Source organism: Berghia stephanieae, chromosome 5 (assembly GCF_034508935.2).
Source record: "Berghia stephanieae isolate SIO BIC M18660-M18661 chromosome 5, UCSD_Bste_1.3, whole genome shotgun sequence".
NCBI lineage: Eukaryota > Metazoa > Mollusca > Gastropoda > Nudibranchia > Aeolidiidae > Berghia > Berghia stephanieae.
The window spans coordinates 29,126,412-29,147,032 of record NC_088364.1 but is presented as its reverse complement, the minus strand read 5'-3'; the positions used below and the strand labels follow the sequence as shown (position 1 = coordinate 29,147,032).

Here is a 20,621-nt window from a genome sequence, read left to right as displayed (position 1 = left end):
AGCAAATGACGTTTTGGCCTTTAACCTTCTTCAGGTAAACAAGACAAGGAAATAGGTTTTATTTCAATTGCAATAGTGTTAAAACATTATAGGTAAACACACACACATATACATAGAGATTTTTTTCCGAAAATGCTTTAACCATAATCCAAATGTAATATAACCTATTTCCTTTCTTTGTTTAACTGAAGAAGGCCAAAGGCCGAAACGTCGTTTACTTTCTTTTGAATCTTTCATAAGAGTCGTTTTTCTCCTTTTATTTTAATATAAATTTTATTGACTCATTTAAGCACATTTGGATTATGGCTTCAGTCATACGGACATGGAAAAGAAACCCACACAGGTGACAAAATATAATTATGTATTCGACTCAGTCGACGTCTTACATGCAAATTGTTCTATATGAACAGAAATCTGGCTCCATCTCGAAGTCCCTGGTTTGAGAGTTTTTGACAAATGATGGCGACTTAAATGATCGATATTTTAAGGACGAGTTTTCTGACCAAATTTTTAAATACGAGTTTTTCCAAAGCACGACATTTAATTGGTCAAAATACCTTCCATTATGATGTAGATAGCTAGAACTAAAAAATAAAGCCGTTTCTTTATGTCAGCGAAATTGATATAGCTAATCAATTAAGCACATTTTGAGAACTTTTTAAATGAATAATTTTATCTCGTTTCTAGAATATCATCACATCTTTGTAGATTTTAAGGTGAACATGGATTAGATATCTAGTACATTACCAAAATGTTTGATTTAATTTGTGTGAAAATGCCCTTACATTATCTCTGCCGCACTCTGGAAAAACCCATATTTAAAAAATTGGCCAGAAATCTCGTCCTTCAAACATCGATCGAATATTCAATACTCTAACTGATGCCCATGAGTGTGAGTTAATTTTAAAGGAAAAGAATAGAGCATTTATACAGCGCAGTATCTACTAAACGTGCTCAAAGCACTTTACAATGACCCCCCTAGCCAACAGCAACACTTAACATGAAGGACCAGAAATGGCTCTTGTTAGGCGATATGTATAGCAGATTATTTTCGACAGAGACAACTCTGTTAACGGCCAGGTACTCATTTTACATTTTGAGTATGGTGAGAGAATGCGAGTAAATAGCATTTTCATAGAACTCAACTTTGCACTGCTCAGAGCGTGTCTCGAACCTTGGACCTTGCAGTCTACCACTAGACCACATAGCCGCATTTTACTCTTAACGTTACTCTTACCCAATATCTTTTGGTTTACTTGGGTCTCTAAAAGGATTTTACATCTACAGGAGACAATAGGTTATCCTCTTGTGTGTTGTCTCTCTACTAAGAGTTTTTGGATCGGGTAAATGGGGAAGGGGAGGGGAGAGGTGTTGGGCATTGCCATGACCCGAATACATTCATTGTTGGAATTGGCTCTTGGTTCACATTTACTATGCACATAGCCTTATGTAATTTGGAATCGATGATTGGCATGCCATTACTCATGCCCCTGTGTGGAGACTTTACCGCCGTTGAGTGACAAAACATTTTTTCTTCATTTTGTTCAGACTTCCAATATAAATACGTTTAAGATTTTTTTGACTATTGGTAGAATATTAGGAAAGGTATCCATGTATGAATCCACGGTAGACAAAGCATTAAGAAAAAGAAAATTTTAAAAAATAATCCCAAATTTTGTTTCTTTTCTTTTTCTTTTTTTTTTTTTTGGTTTTGTCTTGCACTGTTTCATCTATACCTTTTTCCGGATTTTGTTCCCATACCTATCATTGCCTACTCTCTAGTTTGCCAAGAGATACATACATCGGTATTAATTCTTTAAAACATTTATCAAAATGATAGAACGTTTTGTGTGTGGCGATTGGTCTGCAAGGCCATAGCAAAGGACATCCTAAAGAGTTTCTAGCTGGTTCTCTGGATTGTAGTCTCTTTTATCCTAAACACCTTTGCCGTTAACCAGAAAATTGCGTACTCTAGAAAACCGTGCATTAGAGCTAAATATTTGGCCAGAAAACTCGTGTTTCAAATTTGAATCGTTCGATATTTGAAGAACCAGTTTTCTGGCCTAGCTTGTAAATACAGGTTTTTCCAAAGTTCAAAGAACGGCAGTTAACCGGATTACTGTCTTTCAACAACAATGGGGTTGGCCTTTAACAAACTTCCAGCGACACTGCCATTGCGTGACATGCAAATTAGTCAAGAATGACGATTGCAAAAACCAAATAAAGCACAATTCTGGGTCACTGGAATTAAGTAAGAGCTCCGTTCTTGACCATTAGGATTTTGATTTCGTTACCTAAAAAAAGCATAAGTAGACACTATCTTTGTTAGAGCAATTAGTCGTTGGAACAAATTTAAATTGGAAACCAAAACATTTTGCTTCAATCAGTGCCTTCAAGATTGATGTTGTCAAGAAACTCTATCTAGTAACGTACGAATAGACTTCCTACTCTCTGTTTTATTCAACTAACAATGAAAATAATTTAATGAATTTTCTATTTTTAAAATGTTTTTATACCCAAAGCACCATAAATATTCATAACTAAACATCGCGAGGTCTCAAGTTTTAATTTTTTTTTAATTTTTTTTTTTTTGGGGGGGGGGGGGTGTCATTTAAATCTATTGATATTTGAAGGACGAGTTATCTGGCCAAATGTTTAAATACTTGTCATTCCAGAGAACGGCAGTTAAGTGGTTAATGGTAGAATATAGCACCATCAGATTAATTAATTGTCTTCATACATTTTAGATAAGATATATTATTGATTTGGTTGTTTAGATAGATGTTGGACTTCTATAGAGTATTTCATTTAGACAAAATAGATAAAGGCAAATGTCGATCATAAAATTTATTGGTAATTGAAAATTTCCTATAATTTCCTGGATCGGATTGTTTTGTTTTTTGTTTTTTTTCTTTTGTTTATTTTTTGATTTTGTTTGTTTTGTTGGTTTTCTTCTTTTTTTCCTATTTGTTCTGATTTTTTTGTTTTAAAATTTTTCATTTGTTTGTTTGTTTATTTTGTTTTTGTTTTGTTTTGTTTGTTTTTTTGTTTGTTTGTTTGTTGTTTTTTTTTGGGGGGAGGGGGATGGCATTTAGTCTATACTTTCTCTCTTTTATGTTCAGATTGAAAGATTCAATTTTCTTTTTTCAAATAATAAGCCTAACTGATTATGCCAAAAATTTAAAAGGAAAATACGGCAATTATCAAGAATTGTATTGGTCCGTGTTTCAGGTTATTAAAGTTATTGATTGCGAGAGAGTGATTTCATTTATTGCAATGTCTAACGTACCTCTGATAGGAAAAAAAAAACAGATTAAAAAACAAGTTGACCAGAAAACTCGTCCATCAGAAACCAATCGATCAAAATAACAAGCATCTTGTCAAAAACTCTCAAACCTGGGACCTAAATGAAGCCCCAGGGAAGTTCCAGGTTTGAATGTTGAGTTTTCTGGGTAATTTTTTTTAATGTGTTTTGTCAGAATACGACAGAATTGTCTGCAGAACAGGATTTTCATAACAGTGTTGTGACCCTTCTTATTATTCTATAAACTGTAGAATTCGATACATCATGTTATAATATCTGATAAGGTTACAGTGATATGTCTAACATCGATTTTTAAAATTAATAATGATGCCCTGGCATAGGTTGACAATTAAGTAAAGAATGAGGCTGTTCTTACAGAATGGAGGGGCATCTATTATAGGGATAAACATGTGACCCCATCGTCGCAAAACGGTTATATGTCAGTGTAAGCCTGATGTGAAAAATTTGGATTATAAGCTAAACTTATGACATTAGGGTTAAAATATCTGCCTTCAGTGAAAAGAGTGACTTTTGTCTTCTAATCCTCACGAAAAAATATTGTATTTGTTGAAGTAGTAGTAGTAGTAGTAGTAGTAGTAGTAGTAGTAGTAGTAGTAGTAGTAGTAGTAGTAGTAGTAGTAGTAGTAGTAGTAGTAGTAGTAGTAGTAGTAGTAGTAGTAGTAGTAGTAGTAGTAGTAGTAGTAGTAGTAGTAGTAGTAGTAGTCGTCGTCGTAATAGTAGTAGTAGTAGTAGTAGTAGTAGTAGTAGTAGTAGTAGTAGTAGTAGTAGTAGTATTATATGTTGTTTATGTAGAAGTCTCACATTTGAGAATGTTTGCCTTGATGAGAGTCATTTAAATCGATCGATATTTGAAGGCCAAATGTTTAAACACGAGTTGTTGCTTTATCCAGATTACGGCGTTAGCTGGTTAAAAGAGCACTAGAAAACTCATCAGGGCGTAAAAACCATCCAGTAGGTTTATTGGAATACGAAGGAAAACGTTTTTGATTTATAGGAGAATGGCTTGCCAACCATGGGTTCATCTTCTATGGCTGTTGAATTGATTTTACGTTCAAAGCAGAGCTGATTAGGTGTCAAGTCACTTGAAGGATTGGATGGTGATAAAATCAACAATGAAAAGAAGGGGAGAGAGAACTATTTTGTACAAAGGAAGGTTCCTGGATGTAGGAAGTGATCAAAGTCTCAAGAGGTCTCCATCCAAAAATTACAATGGTGGTGGTGGTGGTGGTGGTGTTGGTGATGATGATGATGATGATGGTGATGATGATGATGAGAATGATAATGATGATGATGATGAGGAGGAGGAAGAGGATGAGGAGGAAGAGGATGAGGAGCAGGATGAGGAGGAAGAGGTGGAGGAGGGAGATGATGATGATATTGATGAGTGTGTTGATTTTTTTTTTTTGCATGGGAAGGAAATTACCGCTTCAATCATCACTGTGTCAATCAGTAAGACATAATTTTTGTGAAATATCTAAATCACTTTGCGAAATATTCCTTTACTTTAAGCTTAATTAGTCTTACCCCTAATCACGACCAAATTTAAGAAAAAAGCATTGCAAACAATTTTGAAAAAAAAAAAACAATTTTTAGACCCTCAGGTGTGACACTGAGTTATTAACGAGAGAAATATTTATTTAAAGAGAAAATAAAAACAAATTTCCCATCCTCAAGGATGTGATGAGTTCAAACCTCGCCATGCGTGTCATAACAACACGCATGAATGAGCTAAGTGGGTTGAGACTGGCCTGATGATTCAAAATATTTTAAACTATACTCTCATAGTTATAATTTAATTCAATATATTCTTTTCCATCCTGATTGGAATGATGGTTATCTTCTTGTATAAATTGCATCATTTTGGTCATTTGCAGATTTTTTTCTAATAGCGCAAGGAATATTTCTTTGTCAAAGCCATATAAAAAGTGGAAACTTTACAAAAGTGACTGGCCTTGAAAATACAGTCTTGAGAGTAATAAATGACATTTATTTTGCCAGGATCTAACGTTAGTCTTTTGGATTCGCAATCAACATACAATTATATTGTTGAGTGGTGGTCGTGATATCGAACGTTTATAATTATACGTTAGTTATTGTCTTCAGAAATAAGGAAGAAACAGGCTTCGGTGTTATTAGTTAAAAGTTAATCGAAGTAATTTGTATGAATAGAAAGGAGGCGGAGAAAGAGAAAGAGAAAGAGAGCGAAGTAAAGAGAGAGAGAGAGAGAGAGAGAAAGAGAGAGAGAGAGAGAGAGAGAGGGAGAGAGAGAGAGAGAGGGAGGGAGGGAGGGAGAGAGAGAGAGAGAGAGAGAGAGAGAGAGAGAGAGATCTTTAACCTGTCTTATATTGGTCTTTCTTATTTTATCCAGGTATGTTTTTTTTTCGCCAGATTCTATTTCATATACGTACCTGTCTCATACACTACTGTGTTAATTTCTTTTATAACATGTGTTGCTACGTTTCAGTCTACCGACCCGTGAGATTGACACATTCAGAAGTACTTAAATTAATCGTTACAACACTGCCCGGAGGTATACTTTTCACATAATTTAAAATTCGTTCTAAGTACATTTCTACTTTGGACATAACATTGTTCATTACAATACTATACTTCCAGGATGGAAGACTTGAAAATATGAATATTATAACATTTAAAGATATCTTCTCATAGTACCTTAGAAAATGCATACACACACACACACACACACATATAATATATATATATATATATATATATATATATATATATATATATATATATATATATATATCCTTGGTATGTGTGTCCTTGGTAATATTTAATAAACACGGCCGTAATCTGACAGAACACATCATTTTCATTTCGGCCAGATAATTTTTCCTCCAGAGATCAATCGATTTAGATCCTCCCCCCCCCCCCCCCTCCTCCTCCCCCCCCCCCCCCCCCCCCTTCCCCACCTCCTGGGATAAGTCAAATAATCTTGAACATGGAACTTTTAAGAAGTGTTAGGTTTTAGTCTTTTTCACGTGCTTGGAGCCTTTTGAATAGATCGATACTTAAAGTAAAGCCTTTCTTGCTAAAATTAACAAGTCAGCGGACGGTATAGTACCATCTGTTCCGCCTTTAGTAACCTCTATAAAAGATTATTATTATGTGTAAATGAGAAATAAATGCATTGCCATTCATACATTATTGATAATATAGTAACTACCTGCATGACTGACAGTGTGGACTATAAAAGTATTAGACAAAAATAAATATTGAACTTTAAAAAATGAATAAACAACAATAACAAATTACCCTAATCTTGTCAAAAACTCTCAAACCTGAGACTTCATGGAAATATTCGGTTTGAGAGTTTTGACACGATAAAGGTTATTTTAACCAATTGCCATTTGAAGGACAATTTTTCTGGCCAAATTTTTAAAAGTGATTTTTATTTCTTTCAGAGTACAGTAATACACGCGTGTTACATGTTTTGAAAACATTTTAAACTTACTTGAATCTCGTGCTCGAAGGTTACAGATTTACCTCATATGTGTATGTATCACTTGTGTATATTTAAATGTGTGAATCTGGTTATCCTAGTTGTTGAGGCGTCGTTGACGATCTTGTAATGAAAAAAAAATCAATTACAAAAAAGAAAAACTTTTACTTCATCACCGCAATGTTGATTTTACGTCCTGTTATTAAACTGGTATATATTTACCTATACGTTGTGTGTGCGTTGTTAGTTTTATAACTACTAATTGTAAAGAATTAGTCATCATCACGTTCTTTTTTTTTCTTGGATCAGAATATTTAACTTTTGAGTGATGTTGGTGACTTTCAGTTGGATATTTGGATTGATTTCATCTTGAAAAGGTTTGACTTAATGTAGATGTAAAAACTATCATGTACGTATTTGAGTTTTTGTTTGTGGGGGGTGGGGGGGTGTGCGCATGTTTAAATCTATTATTTTAGAAAATAGGGTTAGGGACCAACATTTTTCCGTGCTGAAAATGTTAAATTTTTATCATCGAGCACTGAATTATTGGCAAATTTAAAAATCATAAATTATTTTATAAAGATTGATAAACGAGTAACTGGCAAACCTTTTTTTCTTAAATGTCATCCTAATTCTATCACCCGTTGACACAAATTAATACGAAGAATATCTAAAAAGGTCGTAATAATCAGTCCAAAATCGACCATTAGCTTACATTGCACACCCGAGTATAATTGATTCTACACAATTCTAGCACATCCGCAACAACAACAAAATATGACGTAACTTCAAATCTCTGTTGTTTATACTATCAAGTAAAAATAATCTCATTCGCAACAAAAAATGATGACGTAATTTTCAACTTCTCTTGATACTCTCAAGTAATAATAATCTATCTATTCTTGTTAAAGGAAAAAGTAGGGTTGGTTGTCAACATTGTTCCGTAAAGCCAATGTTAAATTTTTATCATCGATCTCAGAATTACCGGCAAATCTAAAAATGATAAAACTATTTTTTTTACAGATATACAAGTAACTTGACAACCTTTCTTAAATTAAGGGTATTTTTATTACCGTCGGACTCAAAAAAGATTCTTCTCGATCTATGTTTATTTCCACACTACAGTAGTATAAAATAGTAATAGCCTTTATTTCTCCGCAAATATTGTCGGTTCTACATTTGTAAACAAACAAAAAAAAATAAGACTGTTGTGATTGACGTATAAAACGATGATGAACATGATGATGATTATGAGGATGATGACGATGATGATGATGATGAGGATGATGATGATGACGATATTAATGACAATAATAATGTTAATAATGTAATAATGATAATAATAATAATAATATATATTATTAATAATTATATATTATTATTATTATTATTATTATTATTATTATTATTATTATATATTATTATTATTATTATTATTATTATTATTATTATTATTATTATCATCATCATCATTAAAGGTTATTGTTATTTTTATAATTATAAGTAATATAATTATAACGACGACGATGACAATGATGATGATGATAATGATGATATGCTGATGATGATGATGATGATGATGATGATGATGATGATGATGATGATGATGATGATGATGATGATGATAATGATGATAAAACAATTATTGATTGAAATGTGTACTGCCCATATTATGACCTAGTGGATTGTGTTGGAATGTATCATTTTTTAAACTAGGTCATGCAGAAATACATGTATCACCTTACAATATAAAACAAATCTATTATAATTTTACAACAGTCCAGTAGCAAGTAGATATCACACTGATAAAGATCAAAATTAATTAGCTATTCACTATTATGCGTAAATGACTTACAATGTTACTCATACATAGCTAACCTTCGTTCATGTCAGTCATCCGAATCAATTGGAGATATCTATATTCTGTTTTTCGTTCTACCGAGTCATCAAATCACATGATTTATTGCTGTCCAAAAATTGGATATCTCTTTTTAAAATGTAAACACGCTGCTTTGTTTATGAAAGTTGTAAATATGCCCATATGTCAAGATGAAAAAAATGACTAATCGTGATGTTAGATATGTCAAAAGCTTGGAACATTTTTCACTATGTCGATAACTTTGAGCACATTTTAAAATGTGTCCAATGACCTGGAGCACATGGAAAGTTAATATAGATCATCCCCACTGTAAGACAGTATATCAATTGTTAATAGAAAGGACGTTTGCCTTGATAGAATTCCCTATTCAGTTTTTTCTTTATTTTTCGTCAATTTTTCTTCAATTCTGTATTTTATTTGAAATATTACAATGAAAATAATTTAAATCAGACATGAGCTTTAAAACCGGTTGGTATGGTAGGAAAAGATAATGTTTGCGTATCAAAGTGAATATTCTCTCTTTTCAAAAAGAAATAAATATTCTTACTAATTGCTGTGACAAGAAAACGGAGCGAATCACATTCTGAAATTACTACATTTATATTTTACTTTGTCTACTTTATTCCAAGTGCTTCACAGATATATTCAAATCTTCTTTTCACTGAGGGTTAATAAATTTACGAAGAGTACACACATTCGGCTCAACGAGCAAAGCACTAGCCGCTCCTTCCATTTGAATTATTGTTCAAAATGATAATAATGTTACACTTGAGGACGAGAGACGCATGCGCACAACCAACATGACGTTCTTTCTCTAATAACTTTTCCGCCGGTGACGTCACAGACTATGGGTGACGTCCAATCAAAGGACGCTACTCTTCCGCTAATCTCATTCCCTATACACATGTTACACATGGATTGCATGCTTGATTGATATTGATTCGTATCGAGGGTTTGGGTGCAGGGGATAAAATGTGTTCGAAAGTGATTATGAAATATACAGACAAACAAAAAAAAAGAAACAAAGGAAAATAATCACCATGGGGATCGAACCTCAGACCTGATTACGGGTCAGACTTGCTACCATTGTACCACCGAGGTTACCCAGTAGTTGGGAGGATATAATCGTGGCCTTCGTAAAGTTATGGCCTGATACTGACCAAAAAATGACGTCAAAATGCCAGTCTTTTGCAACAAAAGAAAACAAATCGTGAGTTGTATTCGATAGTTCAACAAATGAAATAACTTGTTTCCATGAGCTTACTAACGACAACTCATAGCGGTGCAAAAACAAATAATGACGTCAAACTACCAGTCTTTTTGGATTTCAGTATCAGGCTATAACATAACGATGGCTACGATATAATGCCTGAATTCTTCACAAGGGTACGTGTTTCCGCTATGAACTCTCGCTCGCATCACAAAACTCAAACATTGAACACCAGAAGATGAGGACGGAGACATTAGAGAAGATAGCTCCATTTATATTTTTGAAAATATCAAAGTGAGAAATTAGGGAGCAGGCACTGTTGTAAATTAAAGATCTAGTTAAAATGTGCAAACTTTACCCTATGCAAAAACTCTTCCAAATAATCAATAGTTGGGAGGATATAATCGTGGCCTTCGTAAAGTTATGGCCTGATACTGACCAAAAAATGACGTCAAGCAGGAGCCTTCATTTATTCACATTGAGGCTTCTCCAAGAAATGAAGATGATGTAGCAAGAAATGAAATATGCATGAACATGTAAGTGCGTAGGGCGTTGAAGGGGAAACGGGAGAATTACATTTGCTATTCAAAAATTTGGCTAAACGCAAACAAAATACCTCGTTATTCATTTTGGTCGAATAGTTTTTAATACGTACACTTTGATAAACTACGATAACTCCAACCTGAAAATTAAATCTGAGATTTTAGAAGTCTCGTTATAAAAGTCTTTCGAAAATATGAGGATCGTCAAATTTAAAGAAAATAATCCTGGCCAAAATGTTTAAAAGTTGCTATCCTAATATAAGTCAATATTGTCCGTTGCCTTTCGCCTAAAGTCTAGAATATTGCAAAGGATATATTTTCTTCAAAAGAAAAAATCGTGGGTATTTGCCACACAAACTCACAATATTTTTATAAGTTTTTTTGTGTAAATTTTTTGACAAATGATGATCATCTTTACCAGTTAATTGTCATACTCTGGAAAAACGCGTTTTGAAATTTTGGTCAGAAAACTCAATTATCGATCGATTCAAATTATCCTCATCTTGCGAGGTCCCGGATTTGAGAGTTTGGCCAAGATGAGAGTCAGTTAAATCGAATTTTAAGGGAGAGTTTTCTCTCAATGTTCAAATACGTTTCTTCCAGAGTACCACAGTTAATTAGTTAATCCATCGATATAATACGAAATATTAATTTTTTTTCAACCCCCAAAAAGTTATTTTATCGCTGTACGAAATAATAGTCTTGCATATCAAGCAAAGCATTACTTCGTAAGTATATAATTATGATTACAATTACTTTTCAAATTATTATGACTGATACATTATATTATATTGCATAGATACCAAGAAAAATACCAGGCTCGAGTTGTCAGATTTCTTTATTCATGCGTTTTTATTATTAACTACACAGATCTTTTAACGGCAATTGGTCAGTTCCATAACAGAATGTAAGCACAACGATGCTTCTTTATTTTACATTGACGTCAGAAGATATGGTGTTGCATATATTTTGAAGGCCAAAAGCAAACATTGTTTTGCGGTTTTGACAGACAACAACAGTGGATTGTCAGAAACTGGTGGTTCCAATCTTTATGGAAGTTAAAAACCAATCTTGTAGAGGATTGGAGACATACCTTGTGTAATTTGGTTTCAGAGTGATGGCATTTTATTTTCTAGTCTAAATATACGCTGGTCATCAATAAAGACCATCCATTTTTGCTCTTTTACATCCCGTAATCTTAAGAATCTACCTATACACCCCGTCTGATACTAAAATAGCTATGCCATCTTGTGATTCAATATATAACTATTCATTACTAGTCTTCCGAAGGACTGGTTACATACACACTTCCAAAAATTTTAACCGGAATAGTAGAAGGTGTGATGTCACAACTTCTCTGCTTTATTGTGGATACAAATTTTTATAACGAGGATTATTTTAATTAACGCGATCACTCTCTGCTTTTAATAACATAATATCGCTATGGATGCGGTATCTTCATGACACGCATATTCTATGCCAATAATAGACATCAAATGTCAAATCAAACAATACTATCATCATAACAATTACTCTTCCAGACGTCTCATATTATGGGTAGCAATTAGCCTGGTTAAAAATACTCGATACGATAGAGGGAATTATTTTCATTGGAAATTTAGATTTGATTTATGAAAGATCGGATAGCAATGCTTTACCATATTATTATTGTAACACAATGATCTGAGGAGATAGCCGGTCCTAAGACGTCAGGTGACTGATATGAGAGATTTTTTGTCTTAGACCAGATATTGGTAAATTGTCGTCTCAAAACTATTCAATTCCGAGTGAACTTACTGGTAACAAATTGATGTATCAGTGTAATTAACCATTACATTGGCGTTCTCGAGAAAGACCCGAGGTCTCAGGTTTGAGAGTTTTTGCCAAGATGAGGGTCATTTAAATCGATCGATATTTGAAGGACGAGTTTCCTTGCCAACTTTTTAAATTCGTGTCTTTCTAGAGTTCGGCTGTTAACCGGTTTAAGAATTTGAGTTTGAAGTTTGAAGAAATGTCTTCATTAAAAATAGTGTCTTTTGTTTCTTAACCTTCTATTATTATTTTTTCTTTCTAATTATTATCTTTTTGACTTTTAAATCAGCTTGTCTCATCTTGTTTATTCTGACATTTTTCCAGTTTAATGCAGTTTTTCGCATTTATATTTTATCAGTATTCCCTAACTGAATACCATCAATGTATGGATGCCATCCGAAACAATAAAATCACTATGATTTTAAAAATAAAATTAAAAAAATCAATAATCTAGCTTGTGAATTAAATAGTAAACTGCAGTACTCTGGAGTAACATGTTTCTATAAATCTGGCCAAAAAAAACTCGTCCTTCAAATATCGATCGATTTAAATGACCCTCATCTTGGCAAAAATACTCTCAAACCTGGGACATCGGTTGTCGTAAAATAATATATAAAATCCCAGCCTAATTTTTAATAGGCGTTTTGTCATTTGACAATGTTTAGGTACGGTACCTTGTGTTGTTTTAACTCGCTGAATGTGCGTGCTTGGAGAGGTGAATACTGAATATTCATGATCCCCACGGTTACAACGCCATGATGAAATAAATAAAATGTGATCTACAACATCAAAATGGTTTTTAAAAGCTCGAACTTTTATACAAAGCAATAGCCACTAAACGTGCTCAAAGCGCTTTACAATGGGTCCCTGACCAATAGCAACACGTAACACGTACAACGAGACATGACGGCTGTTTTAAGCGCTATTACAATTTATGATTTCGACATAAACAACGCTGTTGACGGCCAGGTACTCATTTTACAACTGGGTACAGTGGGAGAATGCGAGTAAATAGCCTTTTACGAGGACTCAACTATGCGCCGAGCGAGGGTCGAACCCAGGACCTTCTGATCCGAAAGCTAGTGTCATACCGACCACTAGACCACATAGCCGTATGGTAACATACCCAGTGCGAACTGGATCTAGATGCTTATAACTGAATCCATAGTCGAATTTTACATGAACTTTGGCCAAATATTCTGTATGTACAATTTATCAACTTTAATCATGAGCCATGAGTTTATCCCGGTTTCTTTAGCGTGAAACTGACAATAGCTTGCTACTTTTGGATTGGACGCTAGTTTAAAACGCTTTGAGGTTTCGACGAAAGGCGCTATATTAATATTATTATTATTATTATTATTATTATTATTATTATTATTATTATTATTATTATTATTATTATTATTATTATTATTATTATCGTAATGTACTTTCTGCCAGGCCTAACAGACCCCGCTATCCATTCACTGCTGGGTAGACAAAGGGGGTCAGAAAAATCTCGATTTGCGTGTATAGATAATTTATCAAAAAACAATGAATTTAGATTCTAAAGCTGCTAAAATGCTAACATTTTTATTTTCTTATTTACACAATTATCAACACAATTTGCAATATGGTATATTCAGGTTCATTAAAAAAAAAAATAATAAACAGCTGATCTGAACGGGTGCGCACAAGTAGAATGACAAACCAATTCATTGTGAAAACAACATAATATGGCCAAACGTCATCCATCATGCCTTCGTGACCGATGCCATGAGAGAAAACTTTAAATTTATTTTTTTGGCGTTTGATTGAACCCGATATGACATGGTATTTAGTCCAAAGGTCACAAATCAAGAAATCCCTAATGGTTAACCCTTACTATATCAGTCTATTAAGAAATATGACATTTTGTCTAATTTTAAAAACTAATTCTAAACAGTAAGGCCTTGTGGTCTATAGGTATGAATGACACCCGTAATAGGTCCCAGTGATGAGTACCTGGCCAGTCTCGGAGATGTCTGTACAATAATGTACTATCGTCTTACAGGCGCGATGTCTCGTTCTATATTATGTTAAACGTTGCTGTTGGTCAGGGACCTTTATTGATGCTATGTGTATAGGTAAAATACTCACAACACCTGCCAGCTGGAAATAATGTACCAATACACAAAACTATCTGTAACCTTAAACGTTTATAGTCTGATTGATTGTATATAGTAAGAACCAATCGTTAAAATAGCTGAGTAAAAAACAATAACATTGCACGACTTAAAAGCGCAAGTTTTTTTTTTTAAATATCGCCTCTCTCTCTCTCTCTCTCTCTCTCTCTCTCTCTCTCTCTCTCTCTCTCTCTCTCTCTCTCTCTCTCTCTCTCTCTCTCTCTCTCTCTCTCTCTCTCTCTCTCTCTACTGCTGATGCCCACGCACAGCAATGGTATAGTTAGTATAATTCTATTTTACTGATTTTATTAATATCTAGCATCTCAATCACATATAAGGGGGGGGGGGGGGGGGGGAGGAATCAGAATATTAGTTCCCAACTCGTTCTAACATTATTATTTCACACCAATGCCTATGTCAACTTGTGTTTATGTAGTAGCCTAGTTTATCACATTCGTTTAGCAAGACAATCGGTCCAGGTTCGTGTCTCGGATAGATAACATTTCAGATGAAAATTATCAGAAATACAATTTTATACTCTAATGGTAAAATCAATATCATATTGTCTGGCCTGTGATTTACACAAAACTATAAAGTATCTAGTCTAAACCCAAAATAATCAAAGCGTTGTCGGAGTTTCTATTATGCATTATCGATTTTTGCGTGCCAAGAAAACTGAATAACCATGTCTACATTGGACCACCCAGCCTACACCCACCACCACCACCAGCTTCCATTCCATCCAACTTTCCAATCGCGTTCAGAGTTGAGGAAAAAACGTGAGTCCCTGCGGGCTATCTCCAGATCATTGACCCCATGACGCTATAAATTATATATATATACATTCACGTTTATATATAGTTTTGCTGTTATCAGTCATAGATACATATGATATTCTTTCTCCTTGCTATTGGTGATATGCATTTAAGTAGAATACACCGATTCTGCCCTCCAGTTGAATCTTACCAACACACAAAACCAACGGTAACCTTAAACGTATTTTGTCTGATCGAGAGTGAGAACTTATGACCTATCTAGTGGTCTAAAAACAAAGGTTAAAATACTCACAACATCCGCTAACCGGATATAACGTACGAACACACAAAACGATGTGTAACATTAGACGTTTATAGTCTGAATGATATAATCTAGTAAGAACTAATCATCAAAATGGCTGTCTAAAACCAATAACAAAGAGCTGAGTGACGTCAAATTCGTTCTTGTGAATTAATTTTCTCTACCAGAGTTTATTGGGACCATCTCCCCACTTGTCAAAAAGCCCTAAACCGAAGACTCCATTGATGTATCCAAATTTTTTGACAATTTGTAGTCAATTATCGATAGATGCGATACACTAGCTTCCTATCAAAAGAGTAGCAAGCAATTGCTATATTTCGTTTCACGCTATAAAAACTGGGATAAACTCCGGCTCCATGAGTCTAGAGGCTCTAAAGGACTACTATTTTAATTTTAATTATCGATATATAAAAATGTGTTTTGACAGTGAAGGGTAGTGTGAGGTTTGTGGCAAAAGGAACAAGTGAGACCACAATAAATAGACACCTAGTGAAGGGAACATAACCAAGCCTCTCGGACAGTCGTCATAATGTAAACAACGTCAGTGATTTGTAAAGATATCGAACCACACAAATTTTACTATCGATGGTATGTGGTTATGTAAAATACTCACTGTTCTACCGCTTTATCGATGGAACCAACCGAAGGCCACGAACCAACACAGAAAATTATGTGTAAAGTTACACAATTTCATGATCGAGAAGATAATGTGATAACTGGTCACCCAAATGGCGGTATAGATAGTATGCGTTTGGCTAAGAAGCTCACAACATTGCCATCCGGAAGTATAACGGACCAACACACAGACTACGTGTAACCTTTTACGTTTATAGTCTGGTTAATACAGTTTAGTGATAATTACTCACAAACATGGATGGCAAAAAGCAATAACAAAGGCCTGAGTGACGTCATCTTTGTTCTATCTATAAAAACAAGAACCATGATAAAAGAGTCGCGTTATTATAATCAACCAACTATCTATGTTTGTCCGAGTACGTTTGAAGGTGTGTCACAAATTCATTGTTTTGATTGGGCAAAAATCTACTGGTTAATACTGCCGTGTTCTGAAAAAAACACATTAAAAAATTCCATTGAATTCTATAGATAGTATGCAGATGACGTCACTCAGGCCTTTGTTATTGTTTTTGCCATCCGCGTTTGTAAGTTGTTTTCACTAAACTGTATTAACCAGACTATAAACGTTCATGGTTACACAGAGTTTGTGTGTTGGTCCGTTATACTTCCGGATGGCAATGTTGTGAACTCCTTGGCCAAGCGTATTCTATCTATACAGAATGGTAAACCTTCTTCGGCACGGAAACCTAAATTATAGCTTTGTGATGTAACACTCGGACACTAGTTCAAGTCCCGTTTCTTCTTTCCTTCTTCTTCTTTCTTCTTCTTTTCTTCTTCTTCTCTTTCTTCTTCTTCTTTCTTCTTTCTTCTTCTTCTTCTTCTTCTTCTTCTTTCTTCTTCTTCTTCTTCTTCTTCTTCTTCTTCTTCTTCTTCTTCTTCTTCTTCTTCTTCTTCTTCTTCTTCTTCTTCTTCTTCTTCTCTTCTTTTCTTCTTCTTCTTCTTCTTCTTCTTCTTCTTCTTCTTCTTCTTCTTCTTCTTCTTCTTCTTCTTTTCTTCTTCTTCTCTTCTTCTTCTTCTTCTTCTTCTTCTTCTCTTTCTTCTCTTCTTCTTCTTCTTCTTCTTCTTCTTCTTCTTCTTTCTTCTTCTTCTTCTTCTTCTCTTCTTCTTCTTCTTCTTCTTCTTCTTCTTCTTCTTCTTCTTCTTCTTCTTCTTCTTCTTCTTCTTCTTTCTTCTTCTTCTTCTTCTTCTTCTTCTTCTTCTTCTTCTTCTTCTTCTTCTTCTTCTTCTCTTCTTCTTCTTCTTTCTTCTTTCTTCTTCTTCTTCTTCTTCTTCTTCTTCTTCTTTCTTCTCTTCTTCTTCTTCTTCTTCTTCTTCTTCTTCTTCTTCTTCTTCTTCTTCTTCTTCTTCTTCTTCTTCTTTCTTTCTTCTTCTTCTTCTTCTTCTTCTTCTTCTTCTTCTTCTTCTTCTTCTTCTTCTTTCTTCTTCTTCTTTCTTCTTCTTCTTCTTCTTCTTCTTCTTCTTCTTCTTCTTCTTCTTCTTCTTCTTCTTCTTCTTCTTCTTCTTCTTCTTCTTCTTCTTCTTCTCTTCTTTCTTCTTCTTCTTCTTCTTCTTCTTCTTCTTCTTCTTCTTCTTCTTCTTCTTCTTCTTCTTCTTCTTCTTCTCTTCTCTTCTTCTTCTTCTTCTTCTTCTTCTTCTTTCTTCTTCTTCTTCTTCTTCTTCTTCTTCTTCTTCTTCTTCTTCTTCTCTTCTTCTTCTTCTTCTTTCTTCCTTCTTCTTCTTCTTCTTCTTCTTTCTCTTCTCTTCTTCTCTTCTCTTCTTCTTTCTTCTTCTTCTTCTCTTCTTTCTTCTTCTTCTTTCTTCTTCTTCTTCTTCTTCTTCTTCTTTCTTCTTCTCTTCTTCTTCTTCTTCTTCTTCTTCTTCTTCTTCTTCTTCTCTCTTCTTCTTCTCTCTTCTTCTTCTTCTTCTCTCTTCTCTTCTCCTTCCCTTCCCTTCCCTTCCCTTCCCCTTCCCTTCTCCTCCTCCTCCTCCCTCTCCTCCTCCTCCTCCTCCTCCTCCTCCTCCTCCTCCTCCTTCCTCTCCTCCTTCCCCTTCCCTTCCTCCTCCTCCTTCTCCTCCTCTCCTCCCTCCTCCTCCCTCCTTCCTCCTTCTCCTCTCCTCTCCTCTCCTTCTCCTTCTCCTCCCTCTCCTCCTCTCCTTCTCCTTCTCTTCTCCTCTCTTCCTTCTCTTCTTCTTTTCTTCTTCTTCTTCTTCTTCTTTCTTCTTCTTCTCTTCTTCTTCTTCTTCTTCTTCTTCTTCTTCTTCTTCTTCTTCTTCTTCTTCTTCTTCTTCTTCTTCTTCTTTTATTATTCATTATTATTTATTATTTTATTATTATTATTATTATTATTATTATTATTATTATTATTATTATTATTATTATTATTATTATTTGTGCAGAAACCTGAAGTCTGAAGACCGATCTACATTTGATTTTAAGATGAAATAGAAAAAAAGTAGAAATTGATGAAGGATTGTTCTACGTATCCTAAAATGAGCTTTGGTGCTTGGGGATGATATTAAATACACCGAGATACTAAACTACTAATAAGATCAGGGCTGTCAGATTCCCTACATCAAATGGTAATATGAATGTTGCTGCTCGAAGCTCGGATAAATAAATAATAATGTGAAATTGATTGTAAGCTTCAATTTAATTACAAGAACAGATTAAATGAACGTTTCGGGTTTACCCTTTATCAACAAAACAGGATGAATGAAACACCACAGATGAATGAAATAATGTGGTAGTGCCGTAGTCAACTCTCAGCATATTCAGGTATAACATGTGAACCTGACCGGTAAAAGTGTTGTCTCTGTCGAATAAGATTGTAAATTTGAATGACAGGCATCATGTCTTGTCCTATGTTTAGTGTCGTTGTTAGATTGGGACTCATTGAAAGTGCTTTTGATACTGTGCTATATATAAGCTCACTTTAATGGGGGGCCATCTATATTCAGGTTTTGGTCCAACCAGGTCAAACCAATCATATGATTTGTTGCTGTCCAAAGATTGGATATTTCTTAACAAATGTAAACACGCTGCTATCTTTATGAAAGTTGTAAACATACCCATGTGTCAAGCTGAACAAAATGACCAATCGTGGGATGTTACCTTTTCCAAAAGCCGTGAACACTTTTCACTATGTGAGTCACTTAGAGCTTATTTTAGAGCATATTTTGCAATGTGACCTATCACCTTCGAGCATAATAATATGGAAAGGTAATAGATAGCGTGTGCTTGGATAAGAAGCTCACTACATTGACATCTGGAAGAATAACGGACCAACACACAAAACTGTGTGTAACCGTAAACGTTTATAGTCTGGTTAATACAGTTTAGTGAGAATTAGTCATAAACGCGGATGGCAAAAAACAATAACAAAGACCTGAGTGACGTCAACTTCATTCTATCTATAGATCATCCCCATTGAATGATTTTAAAAATATTTTTTTTTTTGAATATTTAAATCAGTATAATGCCTAGCCTTTCATTTATCATTTATGTAGAACGGTGAAGTGACGACGATAATCAATGTCTATGGTAGAGATAGAATGCGCTTGGCCAAGGAGTTCACAACATTGCCATCCGGAAGTATAACGGACCAACACAAAAACTCTGTGTAACCATGAACTTTTATAGTCTGGTTAATACAGTTTAGTGAGAACAACTCACAAACGCGGATGGCAAAAACAATAACAAAGGCCTGAGTGACGTCATCTGCATACTATCTATATGTTTATCCCACTTTTCAATGCTGACATTCATCCGTACTGTGTATCATCATAGAAACGGTATAATCCTTCATTAAAATTCATACAGACTAATTATAAACTTTGGAGATATAAATCAATTTCGTTCTCCGATCTCTATCAGAAGACTATATAAAAGCCATAGACATCGCTAATTTGATCGAGATAATCTTTTGAAAGAAAAAGAAAAACTTTGATTGCAATTTTTAGACTTATTGTCGAAAAAAGATCGTTCTCAGACATTGATTATTTTTTTTTAATAAAGAGGATGGGATATAGAGCCAACTATTTGATGACGCCGCCAAAACATGACCCAGATAATTAGATGCAAATGACCCGACCGTATGCTGCGATTGACCCTTAAGTATGTCAAACGGATCCTTAGCAGCAGACTGTCAACTATCTAAGATGCGACGAGGGATTGAGAGGGATACTTTCGCTTTATAAAAATCTCCCTACCCTCCATTCCCGCTTCTCTCATTCTTTCACCCCTTCCTTTCTCTCTGTCACCTCCCCCCCCCCCCCCCCCCCCCCCCCCCTTCAACAACAAAAGGTACCTCGGCTCGTTCCTTTTCCAGTCGTGAGCAGGTGGGTACGTAGAGATCTAAAGTTTGTTTCGAACTTGGAACATATTTTTATCAGGAAAGGACGAGAGTCAATAATTTTATGAATAGGCTAGACTTTTGCCGGTTGAACGATAGATTAAAGTTTGTTTTTTATTTTGTTTTTTTGTTTTACTTTTGATGGCATTCCAACTACTGGGGACCGGGGGCTTTCTGTGTTAGTGGTTTTTTTTTA

The 20,621-nt window shown here is 34.6% G+C and overlaps 1 protein-coding gene across 2 annotated transcripts in view; it reads left to right on the top strand.

The window, feature by feature from the left end:
• The window catches only part of LOC144972719 (organic solute transporter subunit alpha-like), a 108,563-nt gene that overhangs the window by 3,650 nt on the left and 84,292 nt on the right, over nt 1-20,621 (top strand). Inside the window, exon 1 of one of the 2 annotated variants that reach the window (XM_078914275.1) lies at nt 6,892-7,168. The exons of the other annotated variant lie outside the window; for it this stretch is intronic. The gene's annotated coding sequence lies outside the window, so the exon portion shown is untranslated. Of the gene's footprint in view, nt 1-6,891; nt 7,169-20,621 lie in introns of those variants that run through there. 2 annotated transcript variants of the gene reach the window in all.